Below are 19,169 nucleotides of genomic sequence, written 5' to 3'. Positions count from 1 at the left end.
ACATTTTTGAATTAAATATAGTAAAAAATACTTTATTTGGTCTCTTATCGTTTGGTCGATTGCGGTGAGGCGGTTCGCTACCCCGGTATCTGTTTCTTGTGTGTGATCAGAGTCGCAAATTTTGTTAATGAGAAGTCATAATTTGTTTTTTTTTATATCTACGCTACTGCTACGATCTTTTAGCTATTTCAGCACTATTTTTCTTTTATCACCATCACTTTCACTAGAACTCAAATAAAAAAACCAAATTGGATTCATTTTAATATTTAATTGGCTTCAGTTAGTTTATTGAAAATTTGGCAACAGTTTTGACAGTTCCACATATATTGTGACCTAAAAATACAATACAAAGCAATGTGGAATTTAAAATCTATTGTGAATTGAAAATACATTATGATCCATTTACTATCGTATGTCATAATGCCAATCACCGCATACGATTGACGATCACGTAATTTCCTTTCGTATGTTTGCCGATCCGTGCACGGATGTAACCAGGGATAATGAGATCCCCAACTCTTCTCTCACTGGAAGTGCTAAACGTCAAAACCTACCGAACTTTGACAGTTGACTGGATTGAGTAGGTTTTAACGTTTTGCAATTGGAATGACTGGAACGGCCAGATTGAAATTATACCAAAAATATATGTGAACAGAGGAATTTATTGCCGCCGTTCAAGATCGCTAATAAAAATTTAAAACAATGAAAATCAAAGAAAATGCGAAATTTAAATATATATCATGAAACGTTTTGTGATTTGATGCATAATGAAATTAATATTCTATTACAAATGATTAAAAACATTTATTAATTGAGAACTAAMARKCTTAATTCACCTTATTRAGTATTGAAATATCGAAAGTCAGTTGTTTTAMTATACCATAAAATCATAAAAAWGGMATTAARTAGTYTCGCCATATATTAAAAGYMMAATGTATAATAATTTCCAATSGAAATAAATGTTGGGAATGTTAATTTAAAATGTCCAAAAATTCTTATTTGGTGCGTTCTGGCCATAATGGAAAATGTTATAAAAAACGCTTATTTTGAGGTGCTCTCACACTGGAATAAGTTGGGCATCCCATTATCCCTGGATGTAACTATTCGACTCCTGGTCTCTAAATACTTGAAATTCTACCCAAATTAGAATAACAAGTTACACCTTTGCTCTGCACTTTTAACCCCATATATACATTTCTGTTTTGAATTGTTTAATTTATACGCGTCAAATGGTAATTATTTATAAGATCAATATTTTTGTGAGTTTATGTTATATTTCCCTGTCGATTGACCTCTTCCTACTTAAACTACAAATTTTTTTTTTTTGTTTTGATTTAAATTACACTGTATGTTCCTTTCTACAATTTTAAACAATTCAATCACGCAAGAGTGACGTTCTCAAAATGGTAAAATATATGTACATACATATGTGTGGGCTGACGCCCTATCGTGTGAGTATACTATTACGAGTATAGTAATCGAAAGCAACTGTAGACCAAAATATACAGTGGTTATCAGCTATCAATCACAGACAACTGGCAAAACTTATCACAATTAATGTTTTTGAATACAAAAAAAAACTTAATTTTAATTCAGTTACGAACGTTTCTAATTGAATAATTTGTTATAATTTCAAAACATATTTGCTTGCATACTTTTTGTTGTGGAAATTTGTATATATCTTATATATATGGAATCAAAGATGGTTTTTACTGCAAGAAAATTCGAATAATTGCCGGAAAACCCCTAAAAACAGCCATTTTCTTTTTTCCATTCAAACGAATGAATGTTTGTTTATTAGTAACGCTAAGAGAACGACTGAACCAATCTTGATGAAATTTTCAGAGGTTGTTCTGTGTGGATCGAGGAAGGTTTAGAAATAAAAAAAATGTATGCGTCGTGAGGAAATGTCGGAAAATTGGAAAATTCCTAAAAGTTACTTTTTTCCATACAAAGAGTGTATTTCACCCCAGGGAATACAGTAAAGCCAGTGGAAACACCGCCAGCAACAAAATCTTCATTGACGAGTTTTTTCTCAACTTTTGTCAGTGAACCGTTTGCGAAAACATTGCTCTATTCGGAAATGCCTTGATATTATACATGAATGCATCGTCGAAGAAATAGTTAAGTAGAAAGCAAGGCCAACCAGTAGATTGACATCAACGTGTGTTCTCAACTAATGCCTTACGACGAATTTACACAATTCACCCGAAAAAAGACGGTAGCTTCCACCTTCGGTTGCTATTGATTAATATACGATTTACGCGTTTCAACTTCTGTTGACTGATTGAGTTTTGTGAATTGTTAGGAGTGTGCAATTTTTTGAGAAGCATGCCAGCAATTACAATTGTTGGAACGTGATAATCACTAGAATCAAACGATGGACGATGCGCAGCTACTGGGCATGCCACTGAAGTTCGTGCTCCTTTCGCGATGTTCATATCAGCGATGGACATATCAGCCTTTAAATCTGCGTCAATTATGGGATACGAACAAAAATTACATTGCCGAAGACTTTTTACATCGTATTCGCTAAGAATTCGAAATGGGTCAATTCCGGTTGATACTTCCGGTGGTTTGATATCAATTCTATCTGCCGTTTATCGATTCACGAAAGATGAACTCATCACGAAAAGCTGAGAAAAATACCGATGTTGTTGAAGATTTAAAGTCGAATTTCGGGAGACTTGCGCTCATAGAAATCGATCGATCGTCTTGACAATGAAAGCGACGCCGTGAATTAGTCTGTGGAATTTCTAAAGTCTTTGTAGAGGCTTAGTATGCCACCGCATCACTTGCGTCTCAAAGTTGAATCCGTCGTTATTATGTTTCGCAATCTGCAAGCACCTACCGAATACAAGGGGGCAGAATGCTTGATTCCACGAATTCCTTTGAGCTCTATCGATTTGCCATTTCAGTTCAAACCTATACAGTTTCCAAGGAAAATTGCATTTGAGATGATAATCATCAGTTGGAATTGGAAAACTATCTTCTCTGTACATTTACCCACCGGAAAAGAAAGCAATCTTATTTATCAAGCTGCGTTACATTGAAAAAAAAAAGAAATGATAAATTTAACTTCCTTTTCATTTTAAAACATATAAGTTCACGCAGGACAACGGTTGCGGGGTCAGATAGTACTTTTATTGATGTGTTATTATGATGAGTTTAAAATGTACAATTATATGCTCCAATAACACAACACTGTATGCATTTAATTTTTAAAGGTATATTTATACATATTTCGAGTATCGCTGAAGAAAAGTCCTCCATTGCTGCATTGTTCCGGTCTTCATCGAGAGATGAAACCAATCCTTTTCGAAGATGGGCGTAATCGGATTGCTGGCACGCCAAAAAACTACTGAAGACATTAGAGACATTAAATTTTTCCCGTTAGTTTGTATGATAGGGCGTTATAAAGCCGGGGTCAAAATCGGATAACGGGCCGGGAACCGCACACATATCTCGAGACCCGCGTGACCGATTTACACCAAATTTGTTATGTGTATTCCTCTGACATTTTTATGTAACAGTGTGAAAATGTGTGAAAATGTGCGAAATCGGCCCACAGCCACGCCTACTTCTGATATAAGCATTTGTATTCCAAATGCTTGTTTTCTTTCGAGTGTACAATTAAGAAGCATGGATAATGTCTTTAGAGTATGACACCCTATGAACAAATACTGCAAAAATTCTTAGATACCGAATATTTGGATCCCGGTGTTATTATATTTGGTGGTTTGGTGGGCGTCCTAAAAGATCTTTCCCAGCGGAGCCGTAATTCAATTAGGCAACGGAATATCAATAGTCAATTATCTGATGAAGAACGAGAAATTACACGAGAAGTGCGCCGCGTTAGTATCAAGCAAAGAAGGTCCTTAATTCGTGCTTCTCAAACACAAGAGCAAAGAGATGCAGCCCGTGAAACGGCTAGGTGGGAAACGAGAAATCGTCGAGCTTATCGTACAGATGAACAGAGGAATAACCTTCGAAGTGCAAGAAGAAATGGTTCAAGTATTTATTCGAATCGAGCAGCGATTCTATATGATTGCACCATCAACTACACCTTGCGTCGTTTAGTTTGCATTGGTCAAATTCACGTTGTTTGCCAGTATTGTGGCGCATTGAAGTTTTCTGGTGAAACGCCTGGTTTGTGCTGCTTTAGTGGTAAAATGAATTTGCTATTATTAGTCCCGCCACCAGAGCCTTGCTGCTTTATGGCGAAACACAAGAATCACGACATTTTCTAACGAACACTCAAAAATACAATGTCTGTTTCCAAATGACTTCATTTGGGGTGGAAATTATCGAAGAATACGGATATAATCCGACATTTGTTTGTAGAGTAAGTTTTATAACTATGGCTTTGACTTTGCAGATTCAAGGCCAGATTTTCCATCGAATTGGATCATTACAACCAATTGATGAACAGCATAAATTCTTGCAAATATATATCATGGGCAATATGGAAGAACAACTCGACCGGCGCCAAGGGATCAACACAGCTACGAAAAGAGCAATTCTCCAAGATGCGTCATGAGCATCATGCATTGGTCAGGCTGTTCAAGACTGCTTTAGAGCGCATGCCAAGTGATGACTTTAAGGTTGTGATCAGAGCAGATAAAAGACCAGCTCCAACAATCGACGAAGTGGCAATCCTGATTGTTGGTGAAAACTTGGAAACACGTGATATTGTACTTACACGACGCAAAACTGGGCAAGTACAAAGAGTATATGAAACACACCGTTCACATGACGCGTTACAATACCCGCTACTGTTTTGGCAAGGAGACGATGGATATCACTTTAATATCAAAATTATTAATATATTGAATGGTATGATCAATATTCTTGTTTTCATTTTACCTCTATTACATTTTATTCTGTTTGCTTTTGGTAACCAAAAAAGTTGTAATTTCTAATTTAGTAGAGAGTAGCTGTAAGAATCGTTAACCTATTAGGGTTCTAAAATACAAATTTTACTGTATTTGTTTCAGGTGAGGAAACTACCAGGAAGGTTAGTTCGATGAATTATTATGCATATCGTTTGATGATTCGTGAAAATTGTGACAATTATTTGTTTCGATTTCGTCGACTGCTTCAACAATATTGCGTTCACATATACGTTAAAATCGAAACGGAGCGCCTGAATTTCATTCGGTTGAATCAAGCTAAACTTCATTGGGAGGAGTATATTCATTTACGCGATGCTATTTGCACAGAAGGAGATTCAGAAAATGTTGGTCGATTGACCATTTTACCGGCGACATACACAGGCAGCCCGCGTCATTTGTATGAACATGCGCAAGATGCAATGACATATGTTCATCATTATGGTCGGCTAGATCTATTCATTATATTTACATGTAATCCAAAATGGACGAAAATTATTCAATTGCTGCTTCCCGGACAAACATCAAGTGATCGACACGACATCACCGCACGTGTTTTCAGGAAAAAAAAAAATTCGGTTTTTTATGAATTAAATTGTTAAGCAATACGACTTTGGGATTACTCGATGCTGGATGTATTCAGTCGAATGGCAAAAACGAGGCCCACCGCATGCTCACATTCTAATTTGGTTAGTTGAAAAAATTCGGCCAGATCAAATAGATAGACATCATATGTCCGGAGATTCCTGCTCCCAAAACCGATCCAGACCTACATTATGTTGTAATCACGAATATGATTCATGGACTGTGTGGCACTATCAACCGCCAATCACCGTGCATGGTCGACGGCAAGTGTTGCAAACGGTATCCACGAAAATTGACGGCAGAGACCATTACAAGCAACGATGATTATCCATTGATTGGCGTCGATCGCCCAATGATAATGGTAGAACTATCACAACTAAAGTGAAAGGAAACGATTTCGTAGTTGACAACAGTTGGATTGTTCCATATTCGCCACTTCTTTCCAAAACATGCAAGGCAAATTGTAATGTTGAGTATTGCAATTCGGTCAAGTCAATTAAATACATTTGCAAATATGTCATGAAAGGGAGAGACATGGCGGTTTTTGGTATCCAAACATCCAATATCAACGATGAAATCACGCGCTATCAAGTTGGTAGATATGTGAACTGTAATGAAGCAATTTTTCGTATATTTTCATTCCCTATTCACGAATGTTTCTATTTGCGATTGTTGCTGGTACATGTTCGAGGGCCAACATCATGTGAATCACTACGAACTGTTAATGGTATAGTGTGCCCCACATTTCGTGCAGCATGTCAAGAGCTGAATTTCCTTGAAAATGATACTCATTGGGACACGACAATCACTTGATCTGTGGAACAAATACAAGGATAACATATCAGAAGATATTTTACATCGAATTCGTGTCAGCTCAAGAAATTCCGATCTTGAGATGAATGAGGAAATGCTTAACCAGACTTTGCTCTTGATCGAAGATATGTGTTGGTTCATGTGCGGCAGTTTGTTAGTTAGGTTAGGAATGCCAGCGCCAGAACGCAGAATGAATGGCGCATTTAATAAAGAATTCGAACGTGAACGTGAATATGATCCACATGAACTAATCCAATCAGTTCAATCGAATGTACCGCAGTTGAATCCTAAGCGGAAGGAAGTCTATGATACACTGCTTAATGCAATTGATGATGCAACGGTGGCTTATTTTTTTAGATGCCCTCGGTGGAATTGGGAAGACATACCTCATGTCATTAATTTTGGCCACTGTACGTGCGAGATCCGAAATTGCGGTAGCAATTGCTTCTTCTGGAATAGCGGCCACATTGTTAGATGGATGTCGCACGGCTCACTCAGCGTTAAAATTGCCATTAAACCTTCAAACTACTGAACAGCCGGCATGTAACATTTCGAAACACTGCGCAATGGCTAAAGTTTTAGTAGCATCAAAAATAATCATATGGGACGAATGCACAATGGCGCACAAACGCGCATTGGAGCACTAGACCGAACATTAAAAGATCTGCGCAATGACTCGAGATGTTTTGGTGGTGCAATGATTTTGTTATATGGCGATTTCCGACAAACAGTACCAGTCATTCCAAGATCTACCACTGCCGACGAAATAAACGCTTGCCTCAAAGCATCAAATCTGTGGCGATTTGTAAAGAAACTTTAACTGTCTACAAATATGAGAGTTCCATTGTTTAACGATCTATCTGCTGCTGATTTCTCCAAGCAATTTCTGATTATCGGTAATGGCCGTGTTCCTGTTGACGAATTGAGAGGTTTGATTTCATTACCTTCAAATTTTTGCAATTTCGTCTCATCAAAGGACGAGCTTATCAACAAAGTATTCCCGGATATCGGTGCTAACCACAAAAATACTAAATGGTTAAGTGAGTGAATTTTTAAACTCCTTGGATGTGGCTGGTTTACCACAGCACAATTTACAACTGAAGGTTGGCTCGGTAGTTATCATGCTTAGAAATTTAAACCAACCAAAACTGTGCAACGGAACGCGTTTGGTAATAAGAAAACTGATGAGCAAAATGATTCACTCGTCGACACTTAAAGGAAAATTTAAAGGTGAGGAAGTTCTTATTCCAAGGATTCCGATGATCCCAACGGATATTCCCTTTGGGTTTAAACGAATTCAATTCCCGATCCGTCTTGCTTTCGCCATGACGATCAACAAATCACAGGGCCAATCCTTGACTATTTGTGGCCTCAATCTAGAAAATGCATGTTTTTCTCATGGTCAATTGTACGTGGTATGCTCACGTGTCGGCAAACCATCCGCTTTATTTGTTCTTCCACCTGACCAAAAAACAAAGAATATCGTTTACCACAAAGTGCTTGAATGAAAATCCCATTAATGAATTATCCGAGTGTATCCCAATATACACAACATAGTTTTCAATATTTTTTTCTGACATATGTTTGAAGTACTTCATTATTATTATTTCTTCTGTTTGTGTTCATTATCATTCATCATAATAAAATACTTTCATGTTTCTATTTATGTATATCAAAATTATTTTGTATCATTGTACTATTACGTTCATTAAAGCATAAATTAGTTCAACGAAAAGGTAACACGACATTCATTAACTGTTAGGCGGTACGAGGTTCGCCGGGTCAGCTAGTATGTGTAGAAAAGAAAGTCTTGTTAGTTACACCATTTATAACTCAAGAACGGCTGAACCGATTTCACTAAAAATTGGTACGGAGGTAGCTTAGAACCGGGGTAAGGACATAGAATACTTTTTATAAATACAAAAATTATATTTAAAATCATGAGCATTTGTTGAAAATTCATGAAAGAATCATTTGAAAATTTTAGTTTGCATACCATCCATACATGCTTATAATATGAGTTATACTGATTTTGCATTTTATTATAATTTGAGATATACAGAAATATTTTAAAAGCATTATACAGAGCAGCAATATTATCCTTCCTAAAAAATAATAAAATTGCTAAATATTGGGAATGAATTAAAACTGCTCAGTAATCATTCAATGAATAATATACCACGTGCATCCCAAAAGACTGATGCCATAACCTTGCCGATTATTTGTGTCTTTCCACGCTCGAGAACCGTTTCATAATAAGCAGTCCACTAGGCTGACTATCGACTGGACTCGGTTGATTTCACTGGTGCACAGCCCAAATTCAACAGTTTTTTCCCAAAAAGCCAATGCTCTGTTAATACACGAAATGTTTTTTGATTTATGTTTTTGTAAACTAACACAAGTTGGTTCAGCAAAAATGATATATATTTCCTACTAACTAATAGTCATAATCTAAATAATAGGAATCATATAGATGGTATTCGTAGTACTACCTACGTAACAGCCACAGCAAAACGTGGATGGGTGCTCTAGTATATAATAATGCAAACTAACATTCCAATTTAAGAGCTTTGACTAAAATATGAAATATGACTTTAGTACATTATGAATAAATATGAATAAATATAAACTATAGGGTAATATTTAAAGTTTATTATCGAAATTTCAAAATAATATAAAAAACTTAAAAGCCGCCATAGGGCTTGTAATAAATTTCAGTTCCATATTTTCTTGAAAACGTTCTAAAATATTCTATGCTAAAGATATACGGGTAACAGGTGTAGTCATCTGTATATAGTTAAGCAATTCACTCAATTACTTTTAAAATACGCTTTGTTTGGATAAGTATAATTCGAAGCAGTGAGCGACTCTGGAAGTAAATACCACTAGCGGTTATTAAGATATTCACATTGCTAGTCATTTTTTTCAGCAAAAAGAAGTTCACACTCAATTATGGATCGAAAAATCTGCAAACTAAATAACTTACTCCTGGAATGTCTGCCAGTGATTTGGCCAGCAGCACAAATAGACGATATTTATGCGCCTGGAACAACATTAAAAACTTGCTTTCTTTGATTGCGGCCGCCGCAAGGAAGCGGCCGGCAAATGGTATAATAACATCAGTGGCTGTAGCAGCAGCCCCTTTGCCAAGGATAATTCACAAATTTCAGAATATCTGATGTAGCGCTGATGCTCGTAGTTCGGGCCCCTCCTCATAAGTAATGTGGAGACGTTTGCCTGTCCAGTGATGAGTACATGTGCGTCCAACTGGATGTGGCTATATTGGGAATTGGAATTTTTGTTGGGCTGTTCAACATAATTAGATGTATTAATGTTCAATACTTCATGAAGAAAGTGCTAGAAATTTATAGCTATAAACTTATAAAGACATTTTTTTAATTTTTTACAAAAAGTGTCAATATCACATTCATCAAGACTTCCATAGAAAATAAGCGACAGTTTTGTGTAAAAAAGGACGCCGAACTGTGGCGTTGAGTGCAGTTTAGGTCCTAGTTGAAGTGTGCTTCAAAGTGGACTACACTAGACTCGAGTGTGGTGATTGAAATGACGCTCATTTGTGTTACAACGCACAGAAAGAAATATTCAGCTAAATATAAGTACACACTGAAAGAACAGCAAAGAACTGTAACAAAATAGAAAAAGACAATGATAAGTAATCCCAGCGAGTGGACAACGATGCTCGCCAAGTCTCAAGTGGACAATTAGTATAAGAAGGTTCATTTTTTTTTGTTTTCGAGAAGTGGATACAAAAAATTGCAGTCTTGATTTTAAATGAACGCTTTATCATCCCAATCCTAACGCAATTTTAAGTCAAAAACATTAACCTCAAATAGTATGATAAGAAATCCAGAACCTAAAGTGTGCTTTGAGAGTGTCTCAAGTGTGAAAGTATGATTTATAATATTTCTTATTTCCTACAACCACAATTTGGTGCTCATTCTCTCTCTCAGAGTGAGTTAAAGGATACGAATATACATATTTAATGATTCCTCATTAAAAGTATGGAAATCACGCATAGATATGTATACATGATAAGTCCATATTTTTTTTAAACAATTTCTTTGAGTTACCTTAACATGTGATAACACCAGGTCGACTTCTCTTAACACACAAGAAGAATGGTGCATATAGAAGGCAAAGACTTTTCCAACAAATATCACAACTGAACTTGTTTTTTTTTCGTTTAAGTTTTCAAAGCGAACAAGCTATGAACAAAACATGTTAATAATCATGTATCTATGTACGTATATGTAGTCCCATGTACGAGGTGTGTTCAAAAGGTATCGCGAATTTTGTGTTTTTTTCAAAAATTATTTATTTATTCATGAATATCTATTGTGCCTCTTCAAAGTAATCCCCATGAGATATTATACACTTGTGCCAACAGTTTTTCCAATCTTCGAAGCACTTCAAAAAATCGTTTTTTTTTTTTATCTTCTTCCTTCGATGCCGTCTTTATCTCGTCAAGAGAAGCGTAACGTCGTCCTTTCATGGGCCTCTTCAGTTTAGGGAACAAGAAAAAGTCACAGGGTGCCAGATTTGGGGAATACGGTGGCTGCGGCATCATTGGTGTGTTGTTTTTGGCCAAAAAGTCGGGCACAAGAAACGATGTGTGAACAGGGGCGTTATCGTGGTGCAAACGCCAATTTTTGTCACATCTACTCGGCCTTCTGAGAACATTTTGTACCACCGATAAACGTTGCTTCGGTCTAAGGTAGCTTCTCCGTATGCCACAGTCAACATTTGGAATGTATCCGTACACTTAATATCGTTTTTCACACAAAATTTGACACAGGTTCTTTGATCCATTTTTTTGAATAGGTCAAAATCGAAGACGATCCAAGCAAAGCAGCTGTCAACAATTAAATGAACATTCGAAATGGCCGAGCTTGCCGGCATAAGTGAGAGACATGAGTACCAACGTAACGCCACAAATCTTCGAAATTCGAAAATACGGAACCCGCGAAAATTCAAAATTCGCAATACTTTTTGAACACACCATTTAAATGCCTTTGTTTTGTTCGGCCTGAAGCGTGGCATGTGTTTTTGGCATTTTTGGCGAATTTTCATTCGCTTTTCCAATTTTCAGAAGGTTTGCCGCTCGGCTTCCCACCGCGTATTGTTTGCTTATTTCGTTGGAACATATTTCGTGATTACTTGGTTTTCTTTTCAGTACTTTCATAACTTAGCCTCCGAAACTAGTGTGCTATCATACATGTATACATATTCTATTTATGTGTGTATGCGCTTACACACAACCAATTTGCTAACATATGCATGTATATATGTATAAACTTGTTGTGCTTTGTTATTATTTTCCTCTATAGTCGCGTAAGCTCTGCTGTGAAAATTTCCGCGCTCACCAGCTAAATGTCAGCTGACATTTGCAGATAAGAAATTTTTAACGTGTTTTCGGTTAGCTTCCATTTTTCCACTCAACAACCCACACGACTGCACATGCACACTAATGCACCAAATGCGACCACCTTCGCCTACAGATACTCATCGCCGACAATTCTACCCAATTGCGCTCTCCACAAAACCATTAAAATTAAAATGTTTGCGATTTTTCGTTTTGTGCTCTGTGGCTATGCTGATGTGCTTTCTCAAATTGTTTATTTAGTTGCTATTGTTGTTATTATTCTCTACATGTAAATACACAAGTGTGTGTGTGTTTGGACTTACCATTTGTTGTTGCAGCTGTCATTAACAGCGGTTATGTGGTGCATGTATAAAAAGTTGGTGGGGGAGGGAGCATGGGGCAATATAGTGAGCGCGTTGGAAAACTGATTTCCCGGTTTATCGAATGTAAATGGCACTTGACACCCTCGCCTCCAGCCAACTCCTCGTCAGCCAGGCAGTCTGTGTTCATGTCATAATTCAAATTGAGTTTGTTGTGCACACAATTGACGTTGAATTTTTTGTGCTTTTCAGACCAACTGGTTTTGATTTTTGTGCAGCACAGACACTACCACATACATATTTCTACTTTTGTATAGAATCTAATTGATTTAATATTCCTTACCTTTATAGTACATGTGAGTTGGTGTAATCGAAATGGCATAAGAAATACACCTGCACACAGAACAAATCAAATGTCAAATAGATACAGTAAATCCAATCAGATCCCAATGAGGGGCCAGATAGTGCAATCAATATTTTTCTATTTCCAAACATTTTAATAATTCATCATACATAAACAAATTCTATACTTCTTCCCAAACAAATTTTAACACTTTGCATAAAAGAATGCCATTCGCTAGAGGAAGCCATTAAGCGATCACTTCCATCCCGAATACTTTGTATGCCACTAATTACTATACAAAAAAATGATGAAGTTATGCTTGAAGTTTAACTGTAAAAAACGTTAGAGGGCACGAGAATCAACCTGTCGATTCAACCCTCTGTCCGATTACAAGTCTACTGAATGGCATCAGCTGCGTGGATCTGCCATCACTCCATCAATGGAGTCCGTAAAATTTACAAGTGCGCACACATGTTCATACATACATATTTACTCCCACAGAGAGTTAGCAAATGGTGTGATAAAAAAGCGTGCGTGTGTTGAGCGATGGCTTACTTGCATGTCAGCGTCACCGTTTTCGCTTTCTCATCGTATTTGAAGCCGTCATATCTATCATAACTTATCATCTGAGAATCGTCCATCGCTATATTTACTAAATACATATGTACATATGTAAGTTGTATTAGCAGCGAGAAAAGCATTACCTTTTACCTCAAATACCAAATTATCACGCACGTCTGGTTGATACAAGTTTGCATCATAATTTTTACACTGGAGCGGGATACTCTTATCAACAGTTTTGTTCAAATACTCGCAAGAAGGGTCAAACTCCATGTCATAAAAAGTTTGCAAGAAAACAAATGATGGCTTAATAATTAAAATGAGAAGAGTTCATGGGTTGGGATTCTTAGTGCGGGTCTATTTGTTGACTAATCGAGTTAAAAACCTAACACTTTCTACAATGCTTTGTAATTAAATTCTAAAAAAGTAAGAGGTATAAATGTAGTACAGAAGCAAACGTTAACTTCAGCAGCACCAAAGGCACAAAGGCTTTATTTATTGTAACTAACTATACAACACAATCTGAAAATGTAATGGCTTAACGATTTGCATCTAATGGAAAGCGTTTTGATAGCTCTAGGTGTTGATATGAACACCCTTTAAGTCTTTAATAAGGAAACACCATATTTTACGAAGTTTTTAAGCTGATTTTGATTCGTCAGTTTTTATGTCGCTATATCTTATAGTGCTCGGATATTATTTGTTCTGGTAAATTAGAAGCTTCTTGGAGCGAAATACCGACCGATTTTTCAAAAGCTGAGAGACTATTTCGCGTATTTATAGATAGCCAGAAATCTTCTATGGTCGATAGATAGTTCGTTAATTATTTTCAGTAGATCTTGATGGAGACTCTACCAGGCCACTATATGTAAAAAAATATCAAGATTTTACGTAAACATGAATTTGCAAAATACTGCTATTTGCTTATCAGTGTTTTTTTTTAAGAATTTTGCCACCGTACATGGTAAGAATACTAATTTCACAATAGAGTAAAAATACAAAGTATGGTGTTGACTTAGATCAGTGGTCGGCATTTCATAGTAAAATTTTGCAAACTAACTTCACACGTACGCTTACGCTCTATCGTTCAGTCGTTGTCGAGCCAGCAACGACATGCATAATATGATACGAGACTTTTTGACTCGAGAGAGAGCTGTCAAAACTCGCATTTTTTATAACATTTATCAATGATGCCACTGTTGAAAAATATTAGACTGGGTATTTAATAAATTACACAAAACACTAAATTAAACACTTTGAAAATTCATACATATATAAATGCTAAAATGCAAAATCATTAATTAATTTATATAAACATTTATTTTGCCAATATATGTTCGCACAGTTCAATGAAATTTCATTTCACACTAATTTCGTCAGGAAATTATAGCGGTTTACTTCTGGCATACCGCCTTTTCTGAAATCAATTGTCAGAAATTCCCTGATCTCCATCGCTGTCAAATAATCAGGGAACGCGTTTGAGAGAAAAAGAGAGCCAATGCTAAAGTCTGGTATCATATTATCCATGGTAACGAATTAACATCGGCCAAGACTATAGCGCAAAACCAAATATGCCCTGCGAGAAATTTTGTATGATTCTAAATGCCTTTGGTGCCATGCAATGCCTTTTATGTTCCAAGTCTTTAAAAGATAATAGGGAATATATCCTTAAAAAACATTTTGTTAATTTTCATTATACTATTAGTTATTTAGATGAAAAAGAACGAAAATATCTTTTTAAAGAAAAATATATATTTTTTGCAAAAAATATCTCATTGGTTAGGTAAAAACGAATACTTAGATTATATTGAACGTATTAATGAAAACCTAAAAACACAGCTATCAAGTTCAATTAGTTTCGCTTATAAAATTTGCTTAATTTTAATTCCAATTTCTCACTGGGCTACTTTTTTTTCGTGGTCACCAACACAGTGACAGATCCTCTCATGCCGACCATTGACTTAGGTAGACTTAGAAGATCAAATGGTTTTTAGCGAAAAAACGTACCTAAAGTGGAGGTACCCAAAGAAACAGTGAATCGGGATCATTGCTGCTAGAGATGAATTAAGATTTGAAATTATTGATTCAAAAATTGGTTTTTGAAAAAATCAGGAATTTTAAAATCTAAATTGAATATTTAAATTTTCGGCATTGTAACTTATTAGTGGATATTGCGAAAATGAAACCCATGATAAACTGTAAACTTCTGAAAACTCGTGCGCTGCAATAGGTCCTTCATTAGACTGCAAAGTCTTCAAAAATATTTGCAGTGATCTTATTGACCATCAAAAGTTTTTTCCACCAGCACTACCGGAAAAGTTTAACATGGCTATTTAATCTAGATTTGTTCTATACAATGCTTTGAATGATTGTTGAGGTTTGGTTATTTTTGGCACTTCGAGTCTTATTTAAAATTATGATAATTTTTTAAATTTTTTTAATTTTGAAAACATGCTTTTGTATAGAAATATATTATTTTATATACATATGTATTGTTTTGGTTTTTAAGATAATTGAAATATAGACTACCCTATCTTCTAAGTTGTATCAAATTGAACACATTGTGCTAAATTTTACTAAAACCGGTTCAATAGTTTAGCAGTTTACCACGGGAGAACACCGTGACACGTTATTTTTATCTACAGATTTACATTTACTTACTAATGTCACATCGTTAGACTTGTGATGAATTTAATATGTTTCCTTTTATTTCTGCTCTACTTTTTACTTATCCCTGCACGAACGCGTTAACACACTGTATAAGTAAACAAATAATTGAAACGGGAAATGTAATAAATGAGTCGAAAATGTGTGAGAAAAATTTAGTCAAAGAACATCTGCATTCGCGAGTGAACAGTTAAAGCGACCAGACGTGCACTCGAGAGCAACCAACACCAAACCCGAAAAAGGCGAAAAAAACAACAAGACAGACAAGAATAAACAAAATGCACCTCGAAGGCGAGGAGCCAGGCAGCTCCTCAGCCAACAACAACATAAAAAGCCGAAGCAACAGCCGAACAAGAACAACAACAAAACAATCCGCAGGCAATACAACAAGCGCGCAAGCACAAAAAATGCGACCGATCCATGAAAACTTTAAGTACAACGATACCCACAAAGGACCCTATATTGTGTACCTAGACAAAAAAAAACAATAACGATAAAGAAAGGGCACCAATTAACGCGATCTCAGTTACTAAATGGTTACAGGGTAGCAGGGCGGGGGACATTCTAGATATCACAAAAATAGGATTTGGAAGATGTAAAATCTCATTTAAAAACGGGAAAGCAGCAAACAAACTTTGTGAAAAAACAAGCGAGCAGTAGGAACCGAAGATTTTTGCCCACTTTGTTTCTAAAATGGACATAATATTCGACATACCAACGGATATTACGGAAGAGGAACTAATGGAAAACATTGTTTCCCCAATAAAAWTCTTAAAAGCTATGTGAGTGAACCGGACGTAGGAGGGGAAGAAGGTTCCCACACGAAGAGTTTAGATAGTGTTTGACGGTCTGGAAGTACCGAGGGAAGTGACGTTCGGTTACACCAAGGTAAGTGTGAAACTATTTGTAGCATTTGCGCAATGCTATCGTTGCTTCAGATACAACCATTTCGCACAGCACTGCAGGCAGCTGAACTCAATCTGCGCAAAATGTCTAATTACAAAGGGAACCACCAACCAACCAACAAAGACTGCCCAGCAAGAGTCAAGGCCTACGCAATCAAAAGGAAAACCCTGACTATGAAAGAGGCACAAACAAAATATAAAAATGTTCTGGGAAACCTCTTCGAACTATTGAACAACAACGCGGTCCTTGACACATAATATCCCCAACTACAAAAAAGGATAAAATCCAGTTATACAACAATGCACCAACAATTCTCGTATGCCAAAGTCGCCAGATCGAACAAGAACAAACTAAGAGAAGAAAACAATGCATAAAAGACCATGGAAGAATGGAAACAAGCAACACTAGAAAACGCAATAACAACGAATAATAAAGTACTAGTATACCCCACCAAAAATTAACCAAACAATAAACAACTGCTTAATACAAAACAAGCTAATAACAAGGCCCTATATGAAGCCTTAATATATATCCAAAGAAATTTAAAACATATGACAGTCACTTCAGATCTATGGAAAATTAACAAAGATAAAACATAATATGACGGCAAAGATACAAATCAATATAACAATATAACATACAAAGTTTAAAAAAGCAGGGAAACAAACCATTATTAGAAATGTTCATGCAGAATAACGATATTGATGTAGCAATCAGAAACTTGACTTAATAACAACATTGAAAGCCTTAAAGACTACAACTATGCCTTCGCAAATAGACAAGATGGATATGGCGGAGTAGGAATTTATATAACGAAAACTATAAGATTTTCGATGTTCAAAATACCCTCAAACATTGAAAATATAGGTATCACCACACTCAACTTGAAAAACAACTTGAATGTTATCAGCATATGCTGTCCACCCAATTCAACAGCAACAAATTTTAAAAATGTCATTGATATACTTTTCACCTATACCAGACAACTACATGGCACAACGGTTATAGGCGGAGACCTGAACGCAAAAGCAGCATCCTGGGATCACCAAACAACAAAAGCACGATTCTAGAAAATATAGCAACAGACAACGGATACCACTGTCTCAACGATGGCACWCCAACATTYAYACATAATAATATATCATCAGYTAYAGATGTAACATTCGTGAAMAACTACTTACAGCACASGTGGAAAACTTACAACAAAATAACCAACAGCAACCACAGTCCCATCATACAACACTTACTGACCAATTCACAATCCGAAAAAAAGCCCAAAAAAGTATTAACTACAAAAATACTTAAGGACTTGTCTAACCTCAAAGCAGGAGCCAATCTAGATGAGTTCAACAAAAACATCCAACGAATAACACAAAATCATACCATAAACCACAAAAAAAACAAATACACTCCCAAAAATTRGTGGACGAACGAATCGCAAAAATTATTTCGATTGAGAAACGCAGCAAGGAAAACATACAACATATAGACAATAGACAGTAGAAAATAACAACCTACTCATCACCGCGGAAACAAACCTAAAACAACACACTAAAGACCAAAAGAAAAACAACTTTAACAATGCAATAAAAGAAATATCAGGAACCAAAAATATAAAAGAAATGTGGAGTAAAATAAACAATCTAAAAAAATACTAATGTGAAAAGGACATAAGAAGGACTCATTTAACATAACACAGCAAAGAAAATACCAAGAATTCATAGCAAGATCACCACAAGCAAATAACAACAACGACCAGGAGCACAACATACCAAAATCGCCTCTTGAAGAAATGACGATAGAAAACCTGAATGAATTCCTCCAGTCCACAAACTTAAAGTCATCAAAGGGTGCGGACCAAATATCCTTTAAAATGTTAACACTTCTCCAACCCAAGGACCAATAAAAATTATTTAAAACAATTATAAATGTATGGCAAGATGAGTGCATACCTAAAAAATGGAGAGAAATCAAGATAATTCCGATCTATTAAAAAAGCAATGATCCAACAAATATATTCCTCAGTCCTAGCTAAAGCAATAGAAGGAATACTTAAATTACATATAGATAACAGAATCCAACTACTCAATTGCATACCGGAAAGATCATACGGTTTTAGAAAACATTACTCGACAGCACAATGTATTAATGACTTAATTAACACAATCACCTACCACAAAGACAGAAAACTACAGGAGATGGCTGCATGCGTAGTTGTAGAAAAAGCATACGACTCTGTCAATATCAACACTCTTCAGCAGACACTATCAGAAGCACAAATAAATATAAAATCAGTTAATTGGATATCATCCTTCCTGAGAAGAAGAACACTAATCCTCCAACAACAGAAAATCGCGATAGGACACGGGCTAGCTCAAGGTAGTGGACTCAGTCCAACGCTATTTAACCTCTACACGGCTAAACTCCACCAAATAAACGACGAAAAATCCTCTTCCAGTTTGCATACTACTTCTTTATAATCTGCTTTCACAAAAAACAAAAAAACGCCCAAGGAAAACTAGAAGGAAAACTGCAGGAATTCACAAATGAATGCAATAAAATCAACCTAAAAATAAACTTYAACAAAACCAAAACTATTTTCTTCAACCAAAGAAACACTCAAATTAACATCCGAATAAACAATACATACGTAGAGCAAGTCAAACACATCAAATACCTGGGAAGATACATAAGCATAA

The 19,169-nt window shown here is 35.9% G+C and overlaps 1 protein-coding gene across 2 annotated transcripts in view; it reads right to left on the bottom strand.

Moving 5' to 3' along the window:
- LOC108971866 (protein CBFA2T1) overlaps positions 1 to 19,169 on the bottom strand; it is a 79,370-nt gene that overhangs the window by 43,415 nt on the left and 16,786 nt on the right. Inside the window, exon 1 of one of the 2 annotated variants that reach the window (XM_018938188.1) lies at positions 12,337 to 12,369. The exons of the other annotated variant lie outside the window; for it this stretch is intronic. The gene's annotated coding sequence lies outside the window, so the exon portion shown is untranslated. Of the gene's footprint in view, positions 1 to 12,336; positions 12,370 to 19,169 lie in introns of those variants that run through there. 2 annotated transcript variants of the gene reach the window in all.

The sequence above is a fragment of the Bactrocera latifrons genome, unplaced genomic scaffold (assembly GCF_001853355.1).
Source record: "Bactrocera latifrons isolate USDA-ARS-PBARC rearing strain unplaced genomic scaffold, ASM185335v1 scaffold_360, whole genome shotgun sequence".
NCBI lineage: Eukaryota > Metazoa > Arthropoda > Insecta > Diptera > Tephritidae > Bactrocera > Bactrocera latifrons.
Note: the sequence above shows the minus strand (reverse complement) of the source record. Positions and strands in the feature narration are given on the sequence as shown.